The sequence below is a fragment of the Aquarana catesbeiana genome, linkage group LG09, assembly GCF_042186555.1.
Source record: "Aquarana catesbeiana isolate 2022-GZ linkage group LG09, ASM4218655v1, whole genome shotgun sequence".
Taxonomy (NCBI): Eukaryota; Metazoa; Chordata; class Amphibia; order Anura; family Ranidae; genus Aquarana; species Aquarana catesbeiana.
Genome location: NC_133332.1, coordinates 230,300,012 through 230,325,457, shown reverse-complemented (window position 1 = coordinate 230,325,457; position 25,446 = coordinate 230,300,012).

Genomic DNA, 25,446 nt, shown 5'->3' with positions numbered 1-25,446 from the left:
CATTTCAGAGATATTCCACATCAAAAAAGAGATAGTAGGTGGTACATATGGACGGGTTAGCCCCCCTTATCAAATTTTCTGACCAAAAATCATTCAGGCTAATAGATTTTCGTTAGATCCGGTAAGATCAAGTGGTTTTAACGTTAGATCTCACATCATTATAGAGATATTCCACATCAAAATAGAGATATTAGGTGGTACATATGGACGGGCTGGCCCCCCCTTATCAAATTTTTTGGCCAGAAATCATTCAGGCTAATAGATATTCATTAGATCCGGTAAGATCAAGTGGATTTAACGTTAGATCTTTCATAATTAGAGACTTATTAAGTGATTAATGAGGGGGGCTGGCCCCCCCTTATCAAATTTTCTGGCCAAAAATCATTCAGGCTAATGGAAAATTCGTTAAATCCGGTAAGATCAAGTGGTTTTAACATTAGCTCTCAAATCATTTCAGAGATATTCCACATCAAAATAGAGATATTAGGTGGTACATATGGACGGGCTGGACCCCCCTTATCAAATTTTCTGGCCAAAAATCATTCAATCTAATAGATATTCCTTAGATCCGGTAAGATCAAGTGGTTTTAACGTTAGATCTCACATCATTTCAGAGATATTCTACATCAAAATAGAGATATTAGGTGGTACATATGGACGGTTAGCCCCCTTATCAAATTTTCTGGTCAAAAATCATTCAGGCTAATAGACATTCGTTAGATCCGGTAAGATCAAGTGGTTTTAACGTTAGATCTCACATCATTATAGAGATATTCCACATCAAAATAGAGATATTAGGTGGTACATATGGACGGGCTGGCCCCCCCTTATCAAATTTTCTGGCCAGAAATCATTCAGGCTAATAGATATTCATTAGATCCGGAAAGATCTAGTGGTTTTAACGTTAGATCTCACATCATTTCAGAAATATTCCACATCAAAATAGAGATATTAGGTGGTACATATGGACGGGTTAGCCCCCCCTTACCAAATTTTCTGGCCAAAAATCATTCAGGCTAATAGATATTCGTTAGATCTGATAAGATCAAGTGGTTTTCACATTAGATCTCACATCATTTCAGAGATATTCCACATCAAAATAGAGATGTTGGGTGGTACATATGGACGGGTTAGCCCCCCTTATCAAATTTTCTGGCCAAATATCATTCAGGCTAATAGATATTCATTAGATCCGGAAAGATCTAGTGGTTTTAAGGTTAGATCTCACATCATTTCAGAAATATTCCACATCAAAATAGAGATATTAGGTGGTACATATGGACGGGCTGGCCCCCCCTTATCGAATTTTCTGGTCAAAAATCATTCAGGCTAATAGATATTCTTTAGATCCGTTAAGATCAAGTGGTTTTAACGTTAGATCTCACATAATTAGAGACTTAATAAGTGATTAATGAGGGGGCTGGCCCCCCCTTATCAAATTTTCTGGCCAAAAATCATTCAGGCTATTATATATTCGTTAGATCCGGTAAGATCAAGTGGTTTTAATGGTAGATCTCACATCATTATAGAGATATTCCACATCAAAATAGAGATATTAGGTGGTACATATGGACGGGTTAGCCCCCCCTATCAAATTTTTGGGCCAAAAATCATTCAGGCTAATAGATATTCATTAGATCCGGTAAGACCAAGTGGTTTTAATGTTAGATCTTACATCACTTCAGAGATATTCCACATCACAATAGAGATATTAGGTTGTACATATGGATGGGATGGCCCCCTCCCTTATCAAATTTTCTGACCAAAAATCATTCAGGCTAATAGATATTCGTTAGATCCGGTAAGATCAAGTGGTTTTAACGTTAGATCTCACATCATTTCAGAGATATTCCACATCAAAATAGAGATATTAGGTGGAACATATGGACCGGTTAGCTCCCCCTTATCAAATTTTCTGGCCAAAAATCATTCAGGCTAATAGATATTCATTAGATCCGGTAAGATCAAGTGGTTTTAACATTAGATCTCACATAATAAGAGACTTATTAAGTGAATAATGAGGGGGGCTGCCCCCCCTTATCAAATTTTCTGGCCAAAAATCATTCAGGCTAATAGATATTCGTTAGATCCGATAAGATCAAGTGGTTTTAACATTAGATCTCACATTAATTCATAGAAATTCCACATCAAAATAGAGATATTAGGTGGTAAATAAGGACGGGCTGGCCCCCCACTTATCAAATTTTCTGGCCAAAAATCATTCAGGCTAATAGATATTCATTAGATCCGGTAAGATCAAGTGGTTTTATTGTTAGATCTCACATCATTTCAGAGATATTCCACATCAAAATAGAGATATTAGGTGGTACATATGGACGGGATGGCCCCCCTTATCAAATTTCCTGGCAAAAAATAATTCAGGCTAATAGATATTCGTTAGATCCGGTAAGATCTAGTGGTTTTAACATTAGATCTCACATCATTTCAGAGATATTCCACATCAAAATAGAGATATTAGGTGGTTCATATGGACGGGTTAGCCCCTCCTTATCAAATTTTCGGGCCAAAAATCATTCAGGCTTATAGATTTTTGTTAGATCCAGTAAGTTCAAGTGGTTTAAACGTTATGGACATATGGACGGGTTAGGACGGGTTAGCCCCTCCTTATCAAATTTTCGGGCCAAAAATCATTCAGGCTAATAGATTTTCGTTACATCCAGTAAGATCAAGTGGTTTTAACGTTATGGACATATGGACGGGTTAGGACTGGTTAGCCCCCCCTTATCAAATTTTCGGGCAAAAAATCATTCAGACTAAAACATTTTCATTAGATCCGGTAAGATCAAGTGGTTTTAACGTTAGATCTAACATCATTTCAGAGATATTCCATATCGAAATAGAGATATTAGGTGGTACATATGGACGGGTTAGCCCCCTGTCCATATGTACCACATCAAAATAGAGATATTAGGTGGTACATATGTTGTGGAAAATTTTATATTAATGTGTTGTCATAAGTCTCCCAGTGTGTCTGATCAACCACAGCCCGTTCTAAAGAGCTGACTGGAGCAGTCAGACGCTGGCTGAGACCTGTTAGGTAGTGGAAAACTTCCTGGTGTTTGGAGAGAAGTGTTTGCGGAGAGAGGACATGTCCGCCAGCAAAGGGCCCCTGTGCAATGTACAGAACGATCGTCTGGTGGGAATGCGTTCACTCTGCAAAGACATTATCGGTTTAGAGGTGTTTTGCTCTTGTCACCCCTGGTATGCCTGATCAACATGTTTGGGGTGCCATGACGTATACCTGCAGATAATCTCCCATGCACAAGGAACTTTAGTCATCGTCATTTAGTATATTGTGTCATGTCCTGTAGTCATTGTTCATTGGTTGTTTTGTATTCTGTTGTTAAATCCTTATATGGTCACTTACATCCTGTGAGGTCATATCCTGTGAAGGAAACGATTGGCTGTTGGGGCCAGGGCTTCCTGTTTGTGATTGCTTTTGTGGTCTTTTGAATAAAGGAGGCAGACAGAGCTGTAAAGGGCAGTCTTGCTGAGATGAGAATGTAAGAACCATGTGTTTTGTCTTGTTGGATGGCTGGGGCACACACCAGAGGATGGATACGATCAAAAGGTGAGATGCATTGCATTTATTTCATTAGACGAAATTGCTATTATGTTTAGAAACAGGAGATTTGGCTGTGTGCTTTGTGTACAACCAAATTTCGCTAACAGCATGGCGAGCCAGAACGTAGGAGTGAACAGAACCTCCTTCAGAATCGGATCATTAAGATGTGCTGGGGAGGGTCTGCTTCGTAAAAAGAACAAATTTTTCGTCTTTTGAAATAATGCTGGAAGTTTGGTCGTATGTCTGGTGTGTGCCTCTCTGTGTGTGTGTCTGTGTGTGTCTGTGTGTGTGTGTGTGTGTGTGTGTGTGATTTGTATCGCGAATCTTTGTGTAAGGAGACTGTGTGTGTGTGTGTGTGACTGATGCTGTGTAACAAGTTTATAATGCATATGAGAAATATTAATGTATGAATTGATATTATTTGCAGCCTGCAATGTGTGTGTGGCTGAGTAGTTTTGTAAGTAGCTGAACCTGTTTGTAAAGATGAGTTTAGTGAAGGGGCAGGCATTGTTGTTTTTGTATTGAAAGGGGCTACACCCTGGGGGAAGGGAACTATAATGTTCTGAACAGACATGCAAGCATTCACTGTCTGTATCTCTCGTTCCTGTGAAAGCTGAAGTGAACTGAGTTTGAGGGTATGTTACAGCCGTGTAATTGTGGGTTATGTGGCTTGGTTGTTTCGTTGGATAGCATGTGTTCCGAAGTTGTGCTTTTTGTAACTTTAACACTTTTAAATGTTTGTTTAAGCATTCATTTAGTATCTCAAATGTGTAATTTTGTGGGGAGAAATTTTTGGTTTTGGCAGGAAAATGGTTTTTGTCTGCTACTTCCTTTTGTTCTCTTGTTGTTGTTGTCTACCATGTGACTATGGTCGGCCATTTTCTTTTCCTTTGTGTGTGAACTTTGAAATTTTTATCCATCTTGGTCAGTTTTGGCGGGAAAATGTGCCATTTTGTTGTGGTCTGGCTTTTGTTGTGGTCACCATGTGCATCGGCGGCCATTTTGAAGACCTGTGAGACTTCCTATAGGGGAAGCTCCATTATGTATTCCTTTGTGTGTGCAAAGCCATGTGCTTTAAGCTACAATCTGGCTTCTAGGCACCATTTTGTGAATTCTATTTTTGTACTGTTTACATACTTTTCAAGGAAACTATTGCGTTTTCTGTATTGAATATTGGTTTTAAGTTAAAATGCCTGTCGCATATCCAAGTGCCCATGCATTGTTAGGACATCACAATAGGAGCTGTTTACACCCTGTGGGGGTCTCTGGTTTCTAGGTAATAACATGGGGGGAGTTCTAACTCTGAGTCAAATATTGTGTTGTATTTGCGATAAGCGTGTATTGTTTAAGATGTTTTATGTAACTTTGTCTCTTGTCATTTGTTAATGTCAGCCATTTTTCTGTAGTCCTGGTTTCATTCACCATTTTGCCGTGGACCGATTTTCGATTGCTGCAACTGCCTTTTTGTTTATGCTGATTTTAGTCTCCAGCGAAATATCTCTGGTTTTGTACTGAATTCCATTTCCAGTAGAATCATTTAGGTTTTTATACCAGTTGTTTTAAAGAAGTTTATGTTTCTAGTGAAGAAATCTCGATTTTGGCGGGATCAACAACTAAATTTCATGTGTTAATGGCACCATTTTGTTTGTGGCTGCCGTGGAAGGGAAAAGAACTCCTTTAGCCATCTTTTTGCAGGAGTTTCAGTTTTTGGCTTTTGTTACACTGTTGTGTGGTATTTCGGTCAAAACTTGTGGTTTTCCTAGGGGATATGTGAGTCAAGGGGGATTCCCTCCCATTTGCAATATGGGGGCTTATTCCACCCACTCCGGGACAAAGAGTTTTTATCTGTTGATGTTAGCCATAGATTTTTCTAATGTCTTGATAGACAATATATGAAGCTATTTGAGGCTTCCCCTCCCCCTCCCTCTTCCTACTCAGGTGTGCAACAGGAAGTTGGTGGGAGGGGCTTGGGGTCTTTTGACTTGTGTTTGGAAGGACGAAATCATTTTTATTTTTAAATTAAATTAAGGTTTATACTGTAATACAGTTTTGGGTAGAGAGCAAACAGGAGGCATCCAAGTTATTGTTGTAATATCGAGGTACAGAGAGAAGCCATAATATTGTTTTGAACAGTGGAGGATTTCATGGTGCTTTGTAGTTTGTCTGACAACACATTTATAGGGCTGCCGATAACTGGTTGTAGAGCATGTAAATGTGAGGATTAGTACGCTAGCACACCGGGAGGCCGTGTAAAATAATCGGAGAACGCCGGGTGCCAGTACTGTAAAAATAATCACTAAGCAGTACTGATCCGAAAACTAGTGCAAGGGTGCCCTGGACGCAGGGACCGTCATAAGCGATTCGAATCGTCATGGGTAATGTTGGTCCATGCGTTGGAGGAAAGAAATGAGGCTCCACACCAGTCAGACAGCTGCACTTCACATGAGATCTGGGTCTGGGGCTCCGGACATGAGACCCCTTAAAGATTGGCAGATATAGTCAGAGGGTACAGTAAGGTGTATTCCTTTGGAAGGTACATTTGATGTCTGGAGGTACGAGACCCCAGAATAAAAATACCTTGGAAGTAGTTCAGCTGTGGCTTCAGAAATCTGTAATGTTGAGTGAGTTGATGGATGTGTAGTATACATTTGTGTGATTAAAAATACACAGGCCTGTTTTTGAACTTTGTGTGGCTGGTCCATGCAAAGATTTTGAAATGCTCTTGTGCTTTTCAAATTGTATTCTTTTTCTATCGCTAAAAGAGTGAAGGCAGCATTCCATCTGGTCGTTTTTATTTTTTCGTTTTTGGGAACTATGAAATATCTCCCCCACGTTTGTATCTAAATGTTTGTCTTTGTTTCATTGTTTGTGTGTGGTAACAAGATGTTTGAACCTCCCGTGACAGCCCTCTTGCGTGTCGCGGCTGTTGTATTTTTAGAAAAAAAACGTACAGAGGGTTTAGTTATTATCGGTTTTGTGGAATGTTAGTGACAATTTACCAGTGTACATGAATATTGTATTGTTTACCATTCTTTGAAGGATAGAGTAATAACTTTTGTTTATAAGTATCTTTTCAGGTCCAAGGAGTTTCTGGAAGTGTGTGTACAGGTGTATAAGAAGGTAAAAGTATCATAGGCTATTTCACTGTTTTATTCTGCACCATTCTAAACCCTGCATGTCTTCCTCCAGTTTGTAATGAGGAGGGAAGAAAAGGGGGGATGAGAGTGGTGAGAATAACACATTTTCAAACCAACAATACTAACCGCTCTAATTCTAACCAAGTTTGTGCCAAGACTGTCTTTCTTTGATGGAATTTGAATCAGCAAGCAGCAGTCTGGTGAAAGAGGCTCCCATCCCAGATGCTAAGAACCTTTTTGTCACTGGTTCCAGGTATTACACCCCGGATGGTAAGCCACGCACAGGTTATGCAGTGACCACAGTCCCGATGTCTGGGTTATTGTCATATGAGGTTTGTTTGAAGGTCAACCAAAAACAGAATTGTACTTTCCTCATTAGCTGTCACCTACATTCTCAGCTGATGGGGTGGGTGCAATCACTGTAACATGAACTTCAAAAGGCCCACCACAGGGTTCACGAGTCCATCCCGGACCCTGACACAATAACCAGTTTACATTCTTTCCAACCAGGTGACTGGGTCATTGTAAAGAAGCTTGAGGGATGAGACCACGCCAGCCACTGCAAGAAGCGGATCAACTACAAAGAGTAGAGGAGTATCTTTGTTCATTTATATTTTTTTGTTTAATAAATTTTGGCAAGGGTAACGATGAAAAGCATCCCAACTAGCTAAAAAAAAGAGAACAGGACACATGGTCGGCTACTAGTGCCCCAGCGATGACGGCGGTACATGCTATATGTGACGTTCATATTGGTGTGAGGAGTTTTGACAGACTAGTAAAATCCAAACAGACACCTGTCAAAAGAACCTAACAAAACATTTCTAGAGGGTAAAATTAATTATAATTTTAACAATAGCTCTGGTTCTTGCCAGCTTTGGTATCGGGATAACTAGGTAGCCCACAAGTGTGCTACAACTGAAGTTTGGTATTAATGCGGATCTGCAGCTTATAAGGTAATTTCCCGTAAGGCAAGAGGTTCATGTGTGCTGATGAAATTCGTCCCAGCATCTTATGTCGTGGCCGATCGTGAGGATCTGATGGCGCGAGAGAAGGTAAGAATGGCAGGGACAGCTGGAAGGGAATTGCTTGTACACGGTGGGGGCTTGAGTTATGAAACGCTTGAACAATTTCTCATCCATTGAGGATGGGATGTTTCATGTAACTGTTGAAGCTGCAAGGAAGTTCCCACAGTCCAAGGGGGGTTTCTGGGAATTCATAAGTAAAGATTGTTATATCTGGATTGGGGATAGTAGTGACAAAGTTCAGGCCCATATGGATAAGGTTTAGATCCCTACAAGACAAAGCCAGAGCTATAGATAGTGAAGATTGGAATCCTTTTTAAGGGTTTGGGAATCGGGGATTTAATTTTTATCTTGCAGCGGATCATAGTGAAGGAAGTAGGGGTATATATACTCATGTTGTTTTTGTTTCTATTCCTTCTATATGCCATGATGAGGCGCTCCTGTTGCCTGATTGGACGCGTGACCAGAGCCTGAGCAGATGACCACATCTTCCCTGATGAGATGCCCCGAAGCCCGACCCACGTACAAGACACAGAGGATCCCAGACCGAACGGCGACTACTACAGCTCACCACGTCATCTCCAACAGAGTCTACATGTCAAGCCGTGTTTTACTTTTTATGGACTAAGAAGAAGATCAGGATTCATCGAGGGACACATGGGATCATATGACAAGAGGAGGGACTGTTGTGGAAAATTTTATATTAATGTGTTGTCATAAGTCTCCCAGTGTGTCTGATCAACCACAGCCCGTTCTAAAGAGCTGACTGGAGCAGTCCGACGCTGGCTGAGACCTGTTAGGTAGTGGAAAACTTCCTGGTGTTTGGAGAGAAGTGTTTGCGGAGAGAGGACATGTCCGCCAGCAAAGGGCCCCTGTGCAATGCACAGAACGATCGTCTGGTGGGAATGCGTTCACTCTGCAAAGACATTATCGGTTTAGAGGTGTTTTGCTCTTGTCACCCCTGGTATGCCTGATCAACATGTTTGGGGTGCCATGACGTATACCTGCAGATAATCTCCCATGCACAAGGAACTTTAGTCATCGTCATTTAGTATATTGTGTCATGTCCTGTAGTCATTGTTCATTGGTTGTTTTGTATTCTGTTGTTAAATCCTTATATGGTCACTTACATCCTGTGAGGTCATATCCTGTGAAGGAAACGATTGGCTGTTGGGGCCAGGGCTTCCTGTTTGTGATTGCTTTTGTGGTCTTTTGAATAAAGGAGGCAGACAGAGCTGTAAAGGGCAGTCTTGCTGAGATGAGAATGTAAGAACCATGTGTTTTTTCTTGTTGGATGGCTGGGGCACACACCAGAGGATGGATACGATCAAAAGGTGAGATGCATTGCATTTATTTCATTAGACGAAATTGCTATTATGTTTAGAAACAGGAGATTTGGCTGTGTGCTTTGCGTACAACCAAATTTCGCTAACACATATGGACGGGTTAGCCCCCCCTTATCAAATTTTTGGGTCAAAAATCAATCAGGCTATAGATTTTCGTTAGATCCTGTAAGATCAAGTGGTTTTAAGGTTAGATCTCACATCATTTCAGAGATATTCCACATCACAATAGAGATATTAGATGGTACATATGGGCGGGCTGGCCCCCCCTTATCAAATTTCCTGTTAAAAAATCATTCAGGCTAATAGATATTCATTAGATCCGGTAATATCAAGTGGTTTTAACATTAGATCTCATATCATTTCAGAGATATTCCACATCAAAATAGAGATATTAGGTGGTACATATGGACGGGTTAGCCCCCCCTTTTCAAATTTTCGGGCCAAAAATCATTCAGGCTAATATATTTTCGTTAGATCCGGTAAGATCAAGTGGTTTTAACGTTAGATCTCACATCATTTCAGAGATATTCCACATCACAATAGAGATATTAGGTGGTACATATGGAAGGGTTAGCCCCCCCATATCAAATGTTCGGGCCAAAAATCATTCAGGCTAATAGATTTTCGTTAGATCCGGTAAGATCAAGTGGTTTTAACGTTAGATCTCACATCATTTCAGAGATATTCCACATCACAATAGAGATAATACATATGGATGGGTTAGCCCCCCCTTATCAAATTTTCTGACCAAAAATGATTCAGGTTAATAGATTTTCGTTAGATCCGATAAGATCAAGTGGTTTTAACGTTAGATCTCACATCATTTCAGAGATATTCCACATCAAAATAGAGATATTAGGTGGTACATATGGATGGGTTAGCCCCCCCTTATCAAATTTTCTGACCAAAAATCATTCAGGCTAATAGATTTTCGTTACATCCGGTAAGATCAAGTGGTTTTAACATTAGATCTCACATCATTTCAGAGATATTCCACATCAAAATAGGGATATTAGGTGGTACATATGGACGGGTTAGCCCCCTCCTTATCAAATTTTCGGGCCAAAAATCATTCAGGCTAATACATATTCATTAGATCCGGTAAGATCAAGTGGTTTTAACGTTAGATCTCACATAATAAGAGACTTATTAAGTGAATAATGAGGGGGGCTGGCCCCCCTTATCAAATTTTCTGGTCAAAAATCATTCAGGCTAATAGATATTCGTTAGATCCGGTAAGATCAAGTGGTTTTAATGTTAGATCTCATATCATTTCAGAGATATTCCACATCAAAATAGAGATATTAGGTGGTACATATGGACGGGTTAGCCCCCCCTTATCAAATTTTCGGGCCAAAAATCACTCAGGCTATAGATTTTCATTAGATCCAGTAAGATCAAGTGGTTTTAACGTTAGATCTCGCATCATTTCAGAGATATTCCACATCACAATAGAGATATTAGATGGTACATATGGACGGGATGGCCCCCCCTTATCAAATTTTCTGTTAAAAAATCATTCAGGCTAATAGATATTCATTAGATCCGGTAAGATCAAGTGGTTTTAACATTAGATCTCATATCATTTCAGAGATATTCCACATCAAAATAGAGATATTAGGTGGTACATATGGACGGTTAGCCCCCCTTTTCAAATTTTCGGGCCAAAAATCATTCAGGCTAATAGATATTCGTTAGATCCGGTAAGATCTAGTGGTTTTAACATTAGATCTCACATCATTTCAGAGATATTCCACATCAAAATAGAGATATTAGGTGGTACATATGGACTGGTTAGCCCCCCCCTTATCAAATTTTGCGGGCCAAAAATCATTCAGGCTAATAGATATTCGTTAGATCCGGTAAGATCAAGTGGTTTTAACGTTAGATCTCACATCATATCAGAGATATTCCACATCACAATAGAGATAATAGGTGGTACATATGGATGGGTTAGCCCCCCTTATCAAATTTTCTGACCAAAAATCATTCAGGCTAATAGATTTTCGTTAGATCCGGTAAGATCAAGTGGTTTTAACGTTAGATCTCACATAATAAGAGACTTATTAAGTGAATAATGAGGGGGGGTTGGCCCCCCTTATCAAATTTTCTGGTCAAAAATCATTCAGGCTAATAGATATTCGTTAGATCCGGTAAGATCAAGTGGTTTTAATGTTAGATCTCATATCATTTCAGAGATATTCCACATCAAAATAGAGATATTAGGTGGTACATATGGAAGGGTTAGCCCCCCTTATCAAATTTTCTGGCCAAAAATCATTCAGGCTATAGATTTTCGTTAGATCCAGTAAGATCAAGTGGTTTTAACGTTAGATCTCGCATCATTTCAGAGATATTCCACATCACAATAGAGATATTAGATGGTACATATGGACGGGCTGGCCCCCCCTATACAAATTTCCTGTTAAAAAATCATTCAGGCTAATAGATATTCATTAGATCCGGTAAGATCAAGTGGTTTTAACATTAGATCTCATATCATTTCAGAGATATTCCACATCAAAATAGAGATATTAGGTGGTACATATGGACGGTTAGCCCCCCCTTTTCAAATTTTCGGGCCAAAAATCATTCAGGCTAATAGATTTTCGTTAGATCCGGTAAGATCAAGTGGTTTTAACGTTAGATCTCACATAATTTCAGAGATATTCCACATCACAATAGAGATATTAGGTGGTACATATGGACGGGTTAGCCCACCCATATCAAATGTTCGGGCCAAAAATCATTCAGGCTAATAGATTTTCATTAGATCCGGTAAGATCAAGTGGTTTTAACGTTAGATCTCACATCATTTCAGAGATATTCCACATCACAATAGAGATAATAGGTGGTACATATGGACGGGTTAGCCCCCCCTTATCAAATTTTCTGGTCAAAAATCATTCAGGCTAATAGATATTCGTTAGATCCGGTAAGATCAAGTGGTTTTAATGTTAGATCTCATATCATTTCAGAGATATTCCACATCAAAATAGAGATATTAGGTGGTACATATGGACGGGTTAGCCCCCCTTATCAAATTTTCGGGCCAAAAATCATTCAGGCTATAGATTTTCGTTAGATCCAGTAAGATCAAGTGGTTTTAACGTTAGATCTCGCATCATTACAGAGATATTCCACATCACAATAGAGATATTAGGTGGTACATATGGACGGGTTAGCCCCCCTTATCAAATTTTCTGTCCAAAAATCATTTAGGCTAATAGATATTCTTTAGATCCAGTAAGATCAAGTGGTTTTAACGTTAGATCTCACATCATTTCAGAGATATTCCACATCAAAATAGAGATATTAGGTGGTACATATGGACGGGTTAGCCCCCCCTTATCAAATTTTCTGGCCAAAAATCATTCAGGCTAATAGATATTCGTTAGATCCGGTAAGATCAAGTGGTTTTAACGTTAGATCTCACATCATTTCAGAGGTATTCCACATCAAAATAGAGGTATTAGGTGGTAAATAAGGACGGGTTGCCCCCCTTATCAATTTTCTGGCCAAAAATAATTCAGGCTAATAGATATTCGTTAGATCCGGTAAGATCAAGTGGTTTTAACGTTAGATCTCACATCATTTCAGAGATATTCCACATCAAAATAGAGATATTAGGTGGTACATATGGACGGGTTAGCCCCCCTTATCAAATTTTGGGGCCAAAAATCATTCAGGCTAATAGATATTCGTTAGGTCCGGTAAGATGAAGTGGTTTTAACGTTAGATCTCATATAATTAGAGACTTATTAAGTGAATAATGAGGGAGGCTGCCCCCCCTTATCAAATTTTCTGGCCAAAAATCATTCAGGCTAATAGATATTCATTAGATCCGGTAAGATCAAGTGTAGGGATGAGCCGAAAACCCCCCGGTTCGGTTCGCACCAGAACCTGCGAACGGACCGAAAGTTCGCACGAACGTTAGAACCCCATTGACGTCTATGGGACTCGAACGTTCTAAATCAAAAGTGCTCATTTTAAAGGCTAATTTGCATGGTATTGTCCTAAAAAGGGTTTGGGGACCCGGGTCCTACCCCAGGGGACATGTATCAATGTAAAAAAAACTTTTAAAAACGGCCGTTTTTTCGGGAGCAGTGATTTTAATGATGCTTAAAGTAAAAAAAAAAAAAGTGAAATATTCCTTTAAATATCGTACCTGGGGGGTGTCTATAGTATGCCTGTAAAGTTTTTTTAAAGGAAAAAATCTCATTTAAAACTGCTTGCGGGTTTAATGTAATGTCGGGTCCTGGCAATATGAATGAAAATCAGTGAGACAAACGGTACCCCCCAGTCCATTACCAGGCCCTTTGGGTCTTGTATGGATATTAAGGGGAACCCCAAATTTCCCCAAATTAAAATAAGGAAAGGTGTGGGGCCACCAGGCCCTACAGTATATACTCTGAACAGCATTATACAGGCGGTGCAAACAAGACAGGGACTGTAGGTTTGTTGTTAAGTAGAATCTGTTTGTCATTCTGAACGGGTACATTTTTAACGCGTTTAGCTCCAGCCAAAATATCTTTTTTAAGCTTTTTGGAAAACATAGGGAAGGGTTATCACCCCTGTGACATTTGTTTTGCTGTCTTTCTTCCTCTTTAGAAGATTTCACCTCACTTTTTGTCCCAATGACAAATATTTTTTGAGAATTTGGGGTTTTTTGTGGAACAAGGATTGGAAAGCATCAGTGGAAAGGAGAAATGTTTTTCCCATATTAACTCTTACAGGAGAGAATTTCCCTTCCTAGGGGTAGATTTCATCTCACTTCCTGTTGTCTCCTTCCGTTTGCAAGTAGGAGTCCTTTGTAAGTTAGATGTTTGAAAGTAGGGGCCTGCCCTATATACTCAGCAGAAATTTGGGCCTTAGGTGTTATTGTGGCCACAACAACGTAAGCCCTCACAGGGCCCTGCTGTGAAATATTAGATCAAGAATTGTAATTACATGCCCCTGTTGAACAGGGGCAGAAAAAATGGGCCTTTGGTGGTGGTGGCGGTGGTGCTGGTGCCACAACACTGTAAGTCCTCACTCGCTCTTGGTGGGTGCAGAAATGGGCCCTGCTGTGAAATATTAGATCAGGAATTGTAATTACATGCCCCTGTTGAACAGGGGCAGAAAAATTGGGCCTTTGGTGGTGGTGGTGGTGGTGGTGCTGGTGCCACAACACTGCAACCCCTCACAGACACTCTAGTTGGAATGCAGGAACGAGCCCTGCTGCAAAGTATTGCATCAAAAATTGTAATTACACGCCCCTGTTAAACAGGGGCAGAAAAATTGGGCCTTAGGCACTGGTGCTGGTGCCACAACACTGCAACTCCTCACAGACACTGTAGTTGGAACGCAGGAACGAGCCCTGCTGCAAAGTATTGCATCAAAAATTGTAATTACACGCCCCTGTTAAACAGGGGCAGAAAAATTGGGTCTTAGGCACTGGTGCTGGTGCCACAACACTGCAACCCTTCACAGACACTCTAGTTGGAATGCAGGAACGAGCCCTGCTGCAAAGTATTGCATCAAAAATTGTAATTACACGCCCCTGTTAAACAGGGGCTGAAAAATTGTGCCTTAGGCACTGGTGGTGGCGCCCAGAACCAAAAATGTTCTTACAAGCTATCAGCGTGATGATTGAGGAGGAAGAGGATAATTACTCAGGGATAGTCACTCAGCATCAGCATAGGCAGTCTTTGAAGGGATCTGAGATTTCAAAAAAAATTATTCGGTTACATCAGCATCAGGTGCTTGGTAGCTGGTGGTGATCCAAGACTGATTCATTTTTATGAAGGTCAGTTGATCGACCGAGTCGGTGGACAGACGCACCCTGTGATCGGTTACCACGCCTCCAGCAGCACTGAATGCGTTCCGAAAGAACGCTGGATGCAGGACAGGCCAGTAGCTCAATTGCATACTGTGCAAGCTCTGGCCAGTGATCCATCCTCAAGACCCAGTAACCCAGAGGATTTTTGGTGGGAAAGGTGTCCAAGTCAGATCTTGTCCCTAGGTATTCCTGCACCATGTAAAACAGACGCTGGCGATGGTTGCTGGAACCGATCATACCTTTGGGGCTGCGAACCAAAAAATTGTCTGAACGCATCGGTCAAACCTTCTCCACCGCTCCTTCTTTGACTGACCGAAGCCTCAGCAACACGTTGTCCAGAAACAGGAGTTTGTAACCTCCCAGTCTCTGGGAACGCGTTGCACAGACCTTTCTGCAAGGCCTCCCGAAGATGTTTCATCCTCTGCTCCCTCTGCGATGGCAAGATAAGGTCCGCAACCTTACCCTTGTAACGTGGATCAAGGAGGGTTGCCAGCCAGTATTGGTCCTTCTCCTTGATACCACGAATACGAGAATCCTTACGCAGGCTTTGCAGGATCAGGGAGGCCATGCAGCGTAGGTTTGCTGAGGCATTCGGTCCGGAGTCCTCTGGGTCACTAAGGACGACATGATCCGTAGCCACCTCCTCCCAGCCACGTACAAGTACATGTGTTTCTTGGGACTGATCCCTTAAAGACTGCTGCTGATGCTGAGTGCCAGGCTCCACCTCCATACTGACACAATCTTCCTCCTCCTCCTCCTTCTCGTCCTCTTCCCGTGTGATCGGCGGGCACGCAGGAACACTGTCTGGATAAAGGGGGCCTTGAGAGCTAAGGAAGTCCTCCTCTTCCTGCCTCTGTTCTGCCTCAAGTGCCCTGTCCATTATTCCACGCAGCGTGTGCCCCAACAGGTGGACAAGGGGGACAGTGTCACTGATGCATGCACTGTCACTGCTCACCATTCTCGTGGCCTCCTCAAATGGTGACAGGACAGTGCATGCATCCCTGATCATGGCCCACTGGTGTGGGGAAAAAAAAACAAGCTCCCCTGACCCTGTCCTGGTGCCATAGTCGCACAGGTACTCATTGATGGCCCTCTGCTGCGTGTGCAGCCGCTGCAGCATGGCCAACGTTGAGTTCCACCTGGTGGGCATGTCATAGATTAGGCGGTTCTTGGGCAGGTTAAACTCCTTTTGGAGGTCCGTCAGCCGAGCACTGGCATTATATGACCGGCGGAAATGCACACAGACTTTCCTGGCCTGCCTCAGGACATCCTGTAAGCCCGGGTACCTGCCCAAGAACCGCTGCACCACCAAGTTAAGGATGTGAGCCAAATAGGGCACATGAGTCATTTGTCCCTGTCGGAGGGCAGAGAGGAGGTTGGTGCCATTGTTGCAAACCACCATTCCTGCCTTAAGTTGGCGTGGTGTCAACCACCTCTGAACCTGCCCCTGCAGAGCTGACAGAACCTCTGCCCCAGTGTGGCTCCTGTCCCCCAAGCACACCAGCTCAAGCACCGCATGGCATCTTTTGGCCTGCGTACTTGCGTAGCCCCTTGAATGGCTGCGGAGCACCGCTGGTTCCGAGGACAAAGCACAGGAAGAGGCCATGGAGTAAGAAGAAGAGGAGGGGGTGGAGGAGAGAGGTGTGTCACAATCATTAGCATTTTGGAGGCGTGGTGGCGGAACAACCTCCAACACTACTGCACCTTGTCCTGCATCCTTCCCAGCTGCCAGCAGAGTCACCCAATGCGCCGTGAAACTTAGGTAACGTCCCTGTCCATGCCTGCTGGACCAGCAGTCAGCGGTAATATGCACCTTACCGCTGACCACCCTGTCCAGCGAGGCATGGACATTGCCTTCCACATGCCGGTAAAGAGCCAGAATCGCCTTCCGTGAGAAAAAGTGGCGTTTGGGTACCTGCCACTGAGGAACCGCACATTCCACAAACTCACGGAAGGGGGCAGTGTCTACCAACTGAAAAGGCAGCAGTTGAAGTGCTAGCAATTTTGCCAAGCTAGCATTCAAACGCTGGGCATGTGGATGGCTGGGAGCAAACTTCTTTTGGCGGTGCAGCAGCTGGGGCAGGGAAATTTGCCTGGTACATACTGACGTCGGTGTAACAAAAGCAGATTGCCCACAAGTACTTGGCTGTGACACACCTAACTCTACACCTTCATTCCTCTCAGTGCAGGTCTCAGAGAGGACTGAAGGTATAGTGGGGTTGGAAATCTCAGCTGATGAGGAGCAAGGAGAGGTCCTCTTTGTCCTTTGGTGTGGGTCTTTTAGATACGCTTGCCAACGAACTGCATGGCAGGTCAACATATGTCTGGTCAAGCGTGTGGTACCCAAGCGGGAGATGTTTTGGCCACGCGAGATATGCTTGAGACATATGTTGCAAATAACAGCGGTGCGATCTGATGCACTCGTCTTAAAAAAGGCCCACACCAAAGAACTTTTTGAATAACACACAGAGACTGCAGCGTGCACATGTGGAGCTTTGGGGTGTGATGCAGTCAGTGTGCTGCCCTTATGATGTGCCACCTCCTCCTCCTCCTCCTCTCTCCTATCAGGCACCCACGTTGAGTCAGTGACCTCATCATCCCCTCCCTCCTCATCACTGGAGCAAACCTGACAGTATGCTGCAGCAGAGGGAGCATGACTGCCAGATTGCTGTCCTTCTTGGGCACCCCCTCTGTCCGTGCTCATGTTACTGCCTTCATCGAGCTCAGTATCATCATCAGAGCCTTCCAAACGCTGGGCATCCTCCTGGAGCATGTACCCAACACTGTGGTCAAACAGTTTGAGGGACTCCTCAGGAGGACATGGTGGGGCTAGGGAAGGAGTCACTGATGATATTGAGCCAAGGGAAGAGGCCGCTGCTTTGCCAGACAAAGTACCCTGGGCATGGGTGAGAGAGGATGGGGAGGATAAGGACAGCTTGGTCATCCACTCGACCAAGTCTTCCGCATGTTGCGGCTCAACATGGCCAGCTGCCAAAAAAAAGGTCAAGCGTGTCCCACGGCCACGTGCTGATGAGGATGCACCGTCTCCACGACCAGCAGTAGACACAGAGCCTGCTTGCCCTCTCTTATTGGCTTGTGACTGTCTGCCTCTCCTTCTTGGCCTTCCAGACATATTAATGGCCTGTAGCTGCACTAAGCTGGGATATATATATATATATATATATGTACTGATACTGCAGCTAGCAAAATCAACTGCCTGCCTGTAGTAGTATGAGAACACCACCAACCTTCTACAGGTAGCTTTAGCTGAACACTGTGAACAGGACGCACCCCACTTACTTGTAGGTTTAGCTGAACACTGTGAACAGGACGCACCCCACTAACTTGTAGGTTTAGCTGAACACTGTGAGCAGGACGCACCCCACTAACTTGTAGGTTTAGCTGAACGCTGTGAGGTGGATGCACCACACTAACTTGTAGGTTTAGCTGAACACTGTGAGCAGGACGCACCCCACTAACTTGTAGGTTTAGCTGAACACTGTGAGCAGGACGCATTGCACTAACTGTAAATAGTCTAGCTGGATGACTGTGGTACTAATAGGATCAAAAGAACACCAGTAATTTTCTTCAGGTAGCTGTATATACTGTAACAAGACAAGCCTGCCTGTCAGTAAGAAGATAACAGGAACGGATCTAGCTGAACACTGTGAGCAGGACGCACTGCACTAACTTGTAGGTTTAGCTGTACACTGTGAGCAGGACGCACTGCACTAACTGTAAATAGTCTAGCTGCCTGACTGTGGTACTAATAGGATCAAAAAAACACCAGTAATTTTCTTCAGGTAGCTGTATATACTGTAACAAGACAAGCCTGCCTGTCAGTAAGAAGATAACAGGAACGGATCTAGCTGAACACTGTGAGCAGGACGCACCCAACTAACTTGCATATTTTATGTGATAGACCAACACAAAGTGGCACATCATTGTGAAGTGGAAGGAAAATGATAAATGGTTTTCAAAATTGTTTACAAATACATATATGAAAAGTGTGGCGTTCATTTGTCTTCAGCCCCTTTACTCTGATACCCCTAACTAAAATCTAGTGGAACCAATTGCCTTCAGAAGCCACCTAATTAGTAAATAGAGTCCACCTGTGTGTAATTTAACCTCAGTGTAAATTCAGCTGTTCTGTAAAGCCCTTAGAGGTTTGTTAGAGAACCTTAGTTAACAAACATCATCATAAAGGCCAAGGAATACACCAGACAGGTCAGCGATAATGTTGTGGAGAAGTTTACAGCAGGGTTAAGTTATAAAACACTATTCCAAGCTTTGAACATCTCACAGAGCACTGTTTAATCCATCATCCGAAAATGGAAAGAGTATGGCACAACTCCAAACCTACTAAGACATGGCCGTCCACCTAAACTGACAGGCCGGACGAGGGGAGCATTAATCAGAGAAGCAGCCAAGAGGTAACTCTGGAGGATCTGCAGATATCCACAGCTCAGGTGGGAGAATTTGTCCACAGGACAAGTATTAGTTGTGCACTCCACAAATCTGGCCTTTATGGAAGAGTGGCAAGAAGAAAGCCATTGTTGAAAGAAAGCCATAAGAAATCCGTTTAAAGTTTGCGAGAAGCCATGTGGGGGGTACAGCAAACAAGTGCTCTGGTCAGAGATCAAAATTGAACTTTTTGGCAGAAAAGCAAAGTGCTATGTGTGGCGGAAAACTAACACTGCACATCACCCTGCACACACCATGAAACATGGTGGTGGCAGCATCATGTTGTGGAGATGCTTTTTTTCAGCAGGGACAGGGAACCTGGACAGAGTTGATGGGAAGATGGATGGAGCCAAATACAGGGCAATCTTAGAGGAAAATCTGTTAGAGTCTGCAAAAGACCTGAGACTGGGGTGGAGGTTCACCTTCCAGCAGGGCAACTATTGTAAACATACAGCCTGAGCTACAATGGAATGATTTAAAGCATATGTTAACATGGCCCAGTCAAAGTCCAGACCTAAATCCAATTGAGAATCTGTGGCAAGACTTGAAAATTGCTGTCCACAGATGCTCTCTATCCAATCTGACAGAGCTTGAGCTATTTTGCAAAGAAGAATGGGCAAAGATTTCACTCTCTAGAAGTGTAAAGCTGGTAAAGACATACCCAAAAAGACTTGCAGCTGTAATTGCAGCGAAAGGTGGCTCTACAAAGTATTGACTCAGGGGGGCTGAATACAAATGCACGCCACACTTTACAGATATTTATTTGTAAAAAATGTTGAAAACCATTTATCATTTCTTTCCACTTCACAATTATGTGCCACTTTGTGTTGGTCTATTACAAAAAATCCCAATAAAATACATTTACATTATTGGTTATTGTGACAGACCTAGCTGGGACAGTGGCTTTTGGAGAGGACTGGGAGCAAACCTCTTACCCACTGACTATGGGCCAGTGGAACCCAGCTTACCTTATAGAGGTTGGTATAACCCTGTCTCAGCTCCCCAGGTCTCTCTTATGTGTAAGTTACCCTGTGTCTATTAGGGGCACAGGGTGACCTACCAAATAATGGACAACTACTTAATGGACGCTAAGAATGTGGTTTGGATTACTTCAGATAGGACAGTAATATTTATCAACAATATCCCTCAAAAAAAAAATATGAAAACTATTCCGTTTGTTGATTCTGAACTAAACATGTTCATTGAAAGAGTTGGTCACATTGGCCTCTGTTTCATGTAGGAGCCAGACAGTCTGTTACTGGGGTCTCCAGCTATTGTCTGAAGGTGTTCTGTGTTTATACTTATGATAATGTGTATTATTTGTAGTGAGCTTGAAGTCGGCAAGTCTGACCTGGAATAAAACCTCTGAGTTCATCCAGGTGGCCAATTAATGTAATGTTTATAGTATATGTTGGTTGTTGTAATTCTTTTTCTTTGTACAGGTGTATTGTTTGTAGTGAGCTTGAAGTTGGCAAGTCTGACCTGGAATGAAACCTCTGAGTCGTCTCTGAGTGTATCATGACAAAATGTCGAAAATTTCAAGGAGCATGAATACTTTTTCAAGGTACTGTATATGCCTCACCAACAAGTTAATACTCTTGCTTTAGTTATTGGAGTCCTTTTACTGTCATTCCAATCCTTTTGCTTCAGTTCTTTGAGTAATTGACCCAGAAGTATACAGAGAAGTGGTTTTCTTTGGCTTGACTTCTCTGCTTACTTGATTGAGTCAATGAATCCACAAGTACCAAAGCCAGAACATAAGCATAGTGGCTAGACACCTAGCATTTGTACAAAAAGTATACATTTGGCAGCCGCCACTGACAGCTCCTGCTGGTCTTACACCATGTGTTCAGGCGGCGTTTAGTACCACCAGAAAGAATCTACTGATTCTCACAAGCAGCTATCCCCACGCACCCATTTGATTGTAGTCCAATAAAACAAGCTGGCAGTAGCTTGATTTAACCCTTGGATTGCTATGATGTGGGGCATGGCATAGGTAATCAGAGTTAAAACCTAGGACTAGCTAAAATGTTCTGCTTTTGAATGGGAAGAGTAAAGCCTTGTACACGCGGTATGATTTTTGGCCAACCGAGCATCTGATTTTTGTCAAAAGGGGGTGTGCCAGGATCTTGTCTTGCATACTAACGGTATGCAATTGTGCCACAAACACAAACTTAGTGACGTACTACGAGGAATTTCGGCTCTTGAGCACCACCCTTTGGGCCCCTTCTGCTAATTTCATGTTTGGTGAGCATTGATTCCGAGCATGTGTGTTTGTACTTTCGATTTTTGTGTACCATTTTTGTGACCATACGAAAATCTGACGTCAAAACCGTTGTCCGCCGAAAATATACTAGCCTGTCATCCAACATTTGTTGGCCGAAAGTTGGACAACAATTGTCAAAAGGAGCATACTAACGGTGAGATTTTAGAACATTAGTCTGTCAACAGACAATCCCCTGCCAACAATCGTACCGTGTGTACGAGGCTTTAGACTCTATGCCAGATTTTCATTGATGTATAGGGGTGGGGTGCACGTGGAACACTAATACTCCTACAGAGGAACCATCCCAGAAAGATATGTAAATATGTGTCCAAAAACTTGTAGAGAAAAATGGGACTCTAATTGTGCCTCGGAGGAGTATAAACAAAATGAGATACAATATATTTATACAAGAGTAATCAAATTTTTATTATTTAAAGAACAAAGTTTAAAACACATTACAATCTTGGTAATTCAATTTGAGTTCAGGGATGTGCTGGTTCCCAACAAATTATACAAGGAATGGCCTAAGTGTTTTGTGGATATTCCTGCTTCATCAGGGCCTTGCAGATAGCACAGATGAAAGCGTCATGTGAATTCTACAAATAGAGTCTTAACCACTTGAGCCCCGGACCATTATGCTGCCTAAGGACCAGAGGTCTTTTTCCAATTTGGCACTGCGTCGCTTTAACTGCTAATTGCGCGGTCATGCAATGCTGTACCCAAACGAAATTTGCGTCCTTTTCTTCCCACAAATAGAGCTTTCTTTTGATGGTATTTGATCACCTCTGCGGTTTTTATTTTTTGCGCTATAAACGGAAAAAGACCGAAAATTTTGAAAAAAAATGATATTTTCTACTTTTTGTTATAAAAAAAATCCAATAAACTAAATTTTAGTCATACATTTAGGCCAAAATGTATTCGGCCACATGTCTTTGGTAAAAAAAATGTCAATAAGCGTATATTTATTGGTTTGCGCAAAAGTTATAGCGTCTACAAACTAGGGTACATTTTCTGGAATTTACACAGCTTTTAGTTTATGACTGCCTATGTCATTTCTTGAGGTGCTAAAATGGCAGGGCAGTACAAAACCCCCCCAAATGACCCCATTTTGGAAAGTAGACACCCCAAGGAAATTGCTGAGAGGCATGTTGAACCCATTGAATATTTATTTTTTTTGTCCCAAGTGATTGAAAAATGACAAAAAAAAAAAAAAAAAAAATATTTACAAAAAGTCGTCACTAAATGATATATTGCTCACACAGGCCATGGGCCTATGTGGAATTGCACCCCAAAATACATTTAGCTGCTTCTCCTGAGTATGGGGATACCACATGTGTGGGACTTTTTGGGAGCCTAGCCGCGTACGGGGCCCCGAAAACCAATCACCGCCTTCAGGATTTCTAAGGGTGTAAATTTTTGCTTTCACTCTTCACTGCCTATCACAGTTTCGGAGGCCATGGAATGCCCAGGTGGCACAAAACCCCCCAAAATGACCCCATTTTGGAAAGTAGACACCCCAAGCTATTTGCTGAGAGGCATATTGAGTCCATGGAATATTTTATATTTTGACACAAGTTGCGGGAAAGTGACACTTTTTTTTTTTTTTTTTTTTTTTTTTCATAAAGTTGTCACTAAATGATATATTGCTCACACAGGCCATGGGCATATGTGGAATTGCACCCCAAAATACATTTACCTGCTTATCCTGAGTATGGGGATACCACATGTGTGGGACTTTTTGGGAGCCTAGCCGCGTACTGGACCCCGAAAACCAATCACTGCCTTCAGGATTTCTAAGGGTGAAAATTTTTGATTTCACTCTTTACTGCCTATCACAGTTTCGGAGGCCATGGAATGCCCAGGTGGCACAAAACCCCCCCAAATGACCCCATTTTGGAAAGTAGACACCCCAAGCTATTTGCTGAAAGGCATGGTGAGTATTTTGCAGCTCTCATTTGTTTTTGAAAATGAAGAAAGACAAGAAAAAACATTTTTTTTTTTCTTTTTTCAATTTTCAAAACTTTGTGACAAAAAGTGAGGTCTGCAAAATACTCACTATACCTCTCAGCAAATAGCTTGGGGTGTCTACTTTCCAAAATGGGGTCATTTGGGGGGGTTTTGTGCCACCTGGGCATTCCATGGCCTCCGAAACTGTGATAGGCAGTGAAGAGTGAAATCAAAAATTCACGCCCTTAGAAAGCCTGAAGGCGGTGCTTGGTTTTCGGGGTCCCGTACGCGGCTAGGCTCCCAAAAAGTCTCACACATGTGGTATCCCCGTACTCAGGAGAAGCAGCAGAATGTATTTTGGGGTGTAATTTCACATATTTCCATGGCATGTTTGAGCAATATATCATTTAGTGACAACTTTGTGCAAAAAAAAAAAAAAAAAAAAAAAAATTTGTCTCTTTCCCGCAACTTGTGTCGCAATATAAAATATTCCATGGACTCGACATGCCTCTCAGCAAATAGCTTGGGGTGTCTACTTTCCAAAATGGGGTCATTTGGGGGGGTTTTGAACTGTCCTGGCATTTTATGCACAACATTTAGAAGCTTATGTCACACATCACCCACTCTTCTAACCACTTGAAGACAAAGCCCTTTCTGACACTTATTGTTTACATGAAAAAGTTTTTTTTTTTTGCAAAAAAATTACTTTGAACCCCCAAACATTATATATTTTTTTAAAGCAAATGCCCTACAGATTAAAATGGTGGGTGTTTCATTTTTTTTTTTCACACAGTAATTGCGCAGCGATTTTTCAAACGCATTTTTTGGGGAAAAAACACACTTTTTTTAATTTGAATGCACTAAAACACGCTATATTGCCCAAATGTTTGATGAAATAAAAAAGATGATCTTAGGCCGAGTACATGGATACCAAACATGACATGCTTTAAAATTGCGCACAAACGTGCAGTGGCAACAAAATAAATACATGTTTAAAAGCCTTCAAAAGCCTTTACAGGTTACCACTTTAGATTTACAGAGGAGGTCTACTGGAAAAATTACTGCACTCGATCTGGCCTTCGCGGTGATACCTCACATGCATGGTGCAATTGCTGTTTATGTTTGACGACAGACCGCCGCTTGCGTTCGCCTTAGCGCGAGAGCAGGGGGCGACAGGGGTGTTTTTTTTTTTTTTTTTTTTTTCTTTATTATTTTTTTGCTTTTTTAATCTTACTTTTAAACTGTTCCTTTCATATTTTTTTTTTTAATCATTTTTATTGTTATCTCGGGGAATGTAAATATCCCCTATGATAGCAATAGGTAGTGACAGGTACTCTTTTTTGAAAAAATTGTGGTCTATTAGACCCTAGATCTCTCCTCTGCCCTCAAAGCATCTGACCACACCAAGATCGGTGTGATAAAATGCTTCCCCAATTTCCCAATGGCGCTATTTACATCCGGCGAAATCTAAGTCATGAAATACTCGTAGCTTCCGGTTTCTTAGGCCATAGAGATGTTTGGAGCCACTCTGGTCTCTGATCAGCTCTATGGTCAGCTGGCTGAATCACCGGCTGCATTCTCAGGTTCCCTGTTGAGACAGGAGAGCCAGAGAAAAACACGGAAGACGGTGGGGGGGGGGGCATTCCCTCCCACGGCTTGTAAAAGCAGTCTAGAGGCTAATTAGCCGCTAGGATTGCTTTTACATGAAAGCCGACCGCTGGCTGAAAAGAATGATACCAAGATGATACCTAAACCTGCAGGCATCATTCTGGTATAACCACTCAAAGTCGTGAATGGCGTACCTGAAGACAAAAAAATGGTTAACAATGGTTAACAATAAAGCACAGTAAAGTGTAA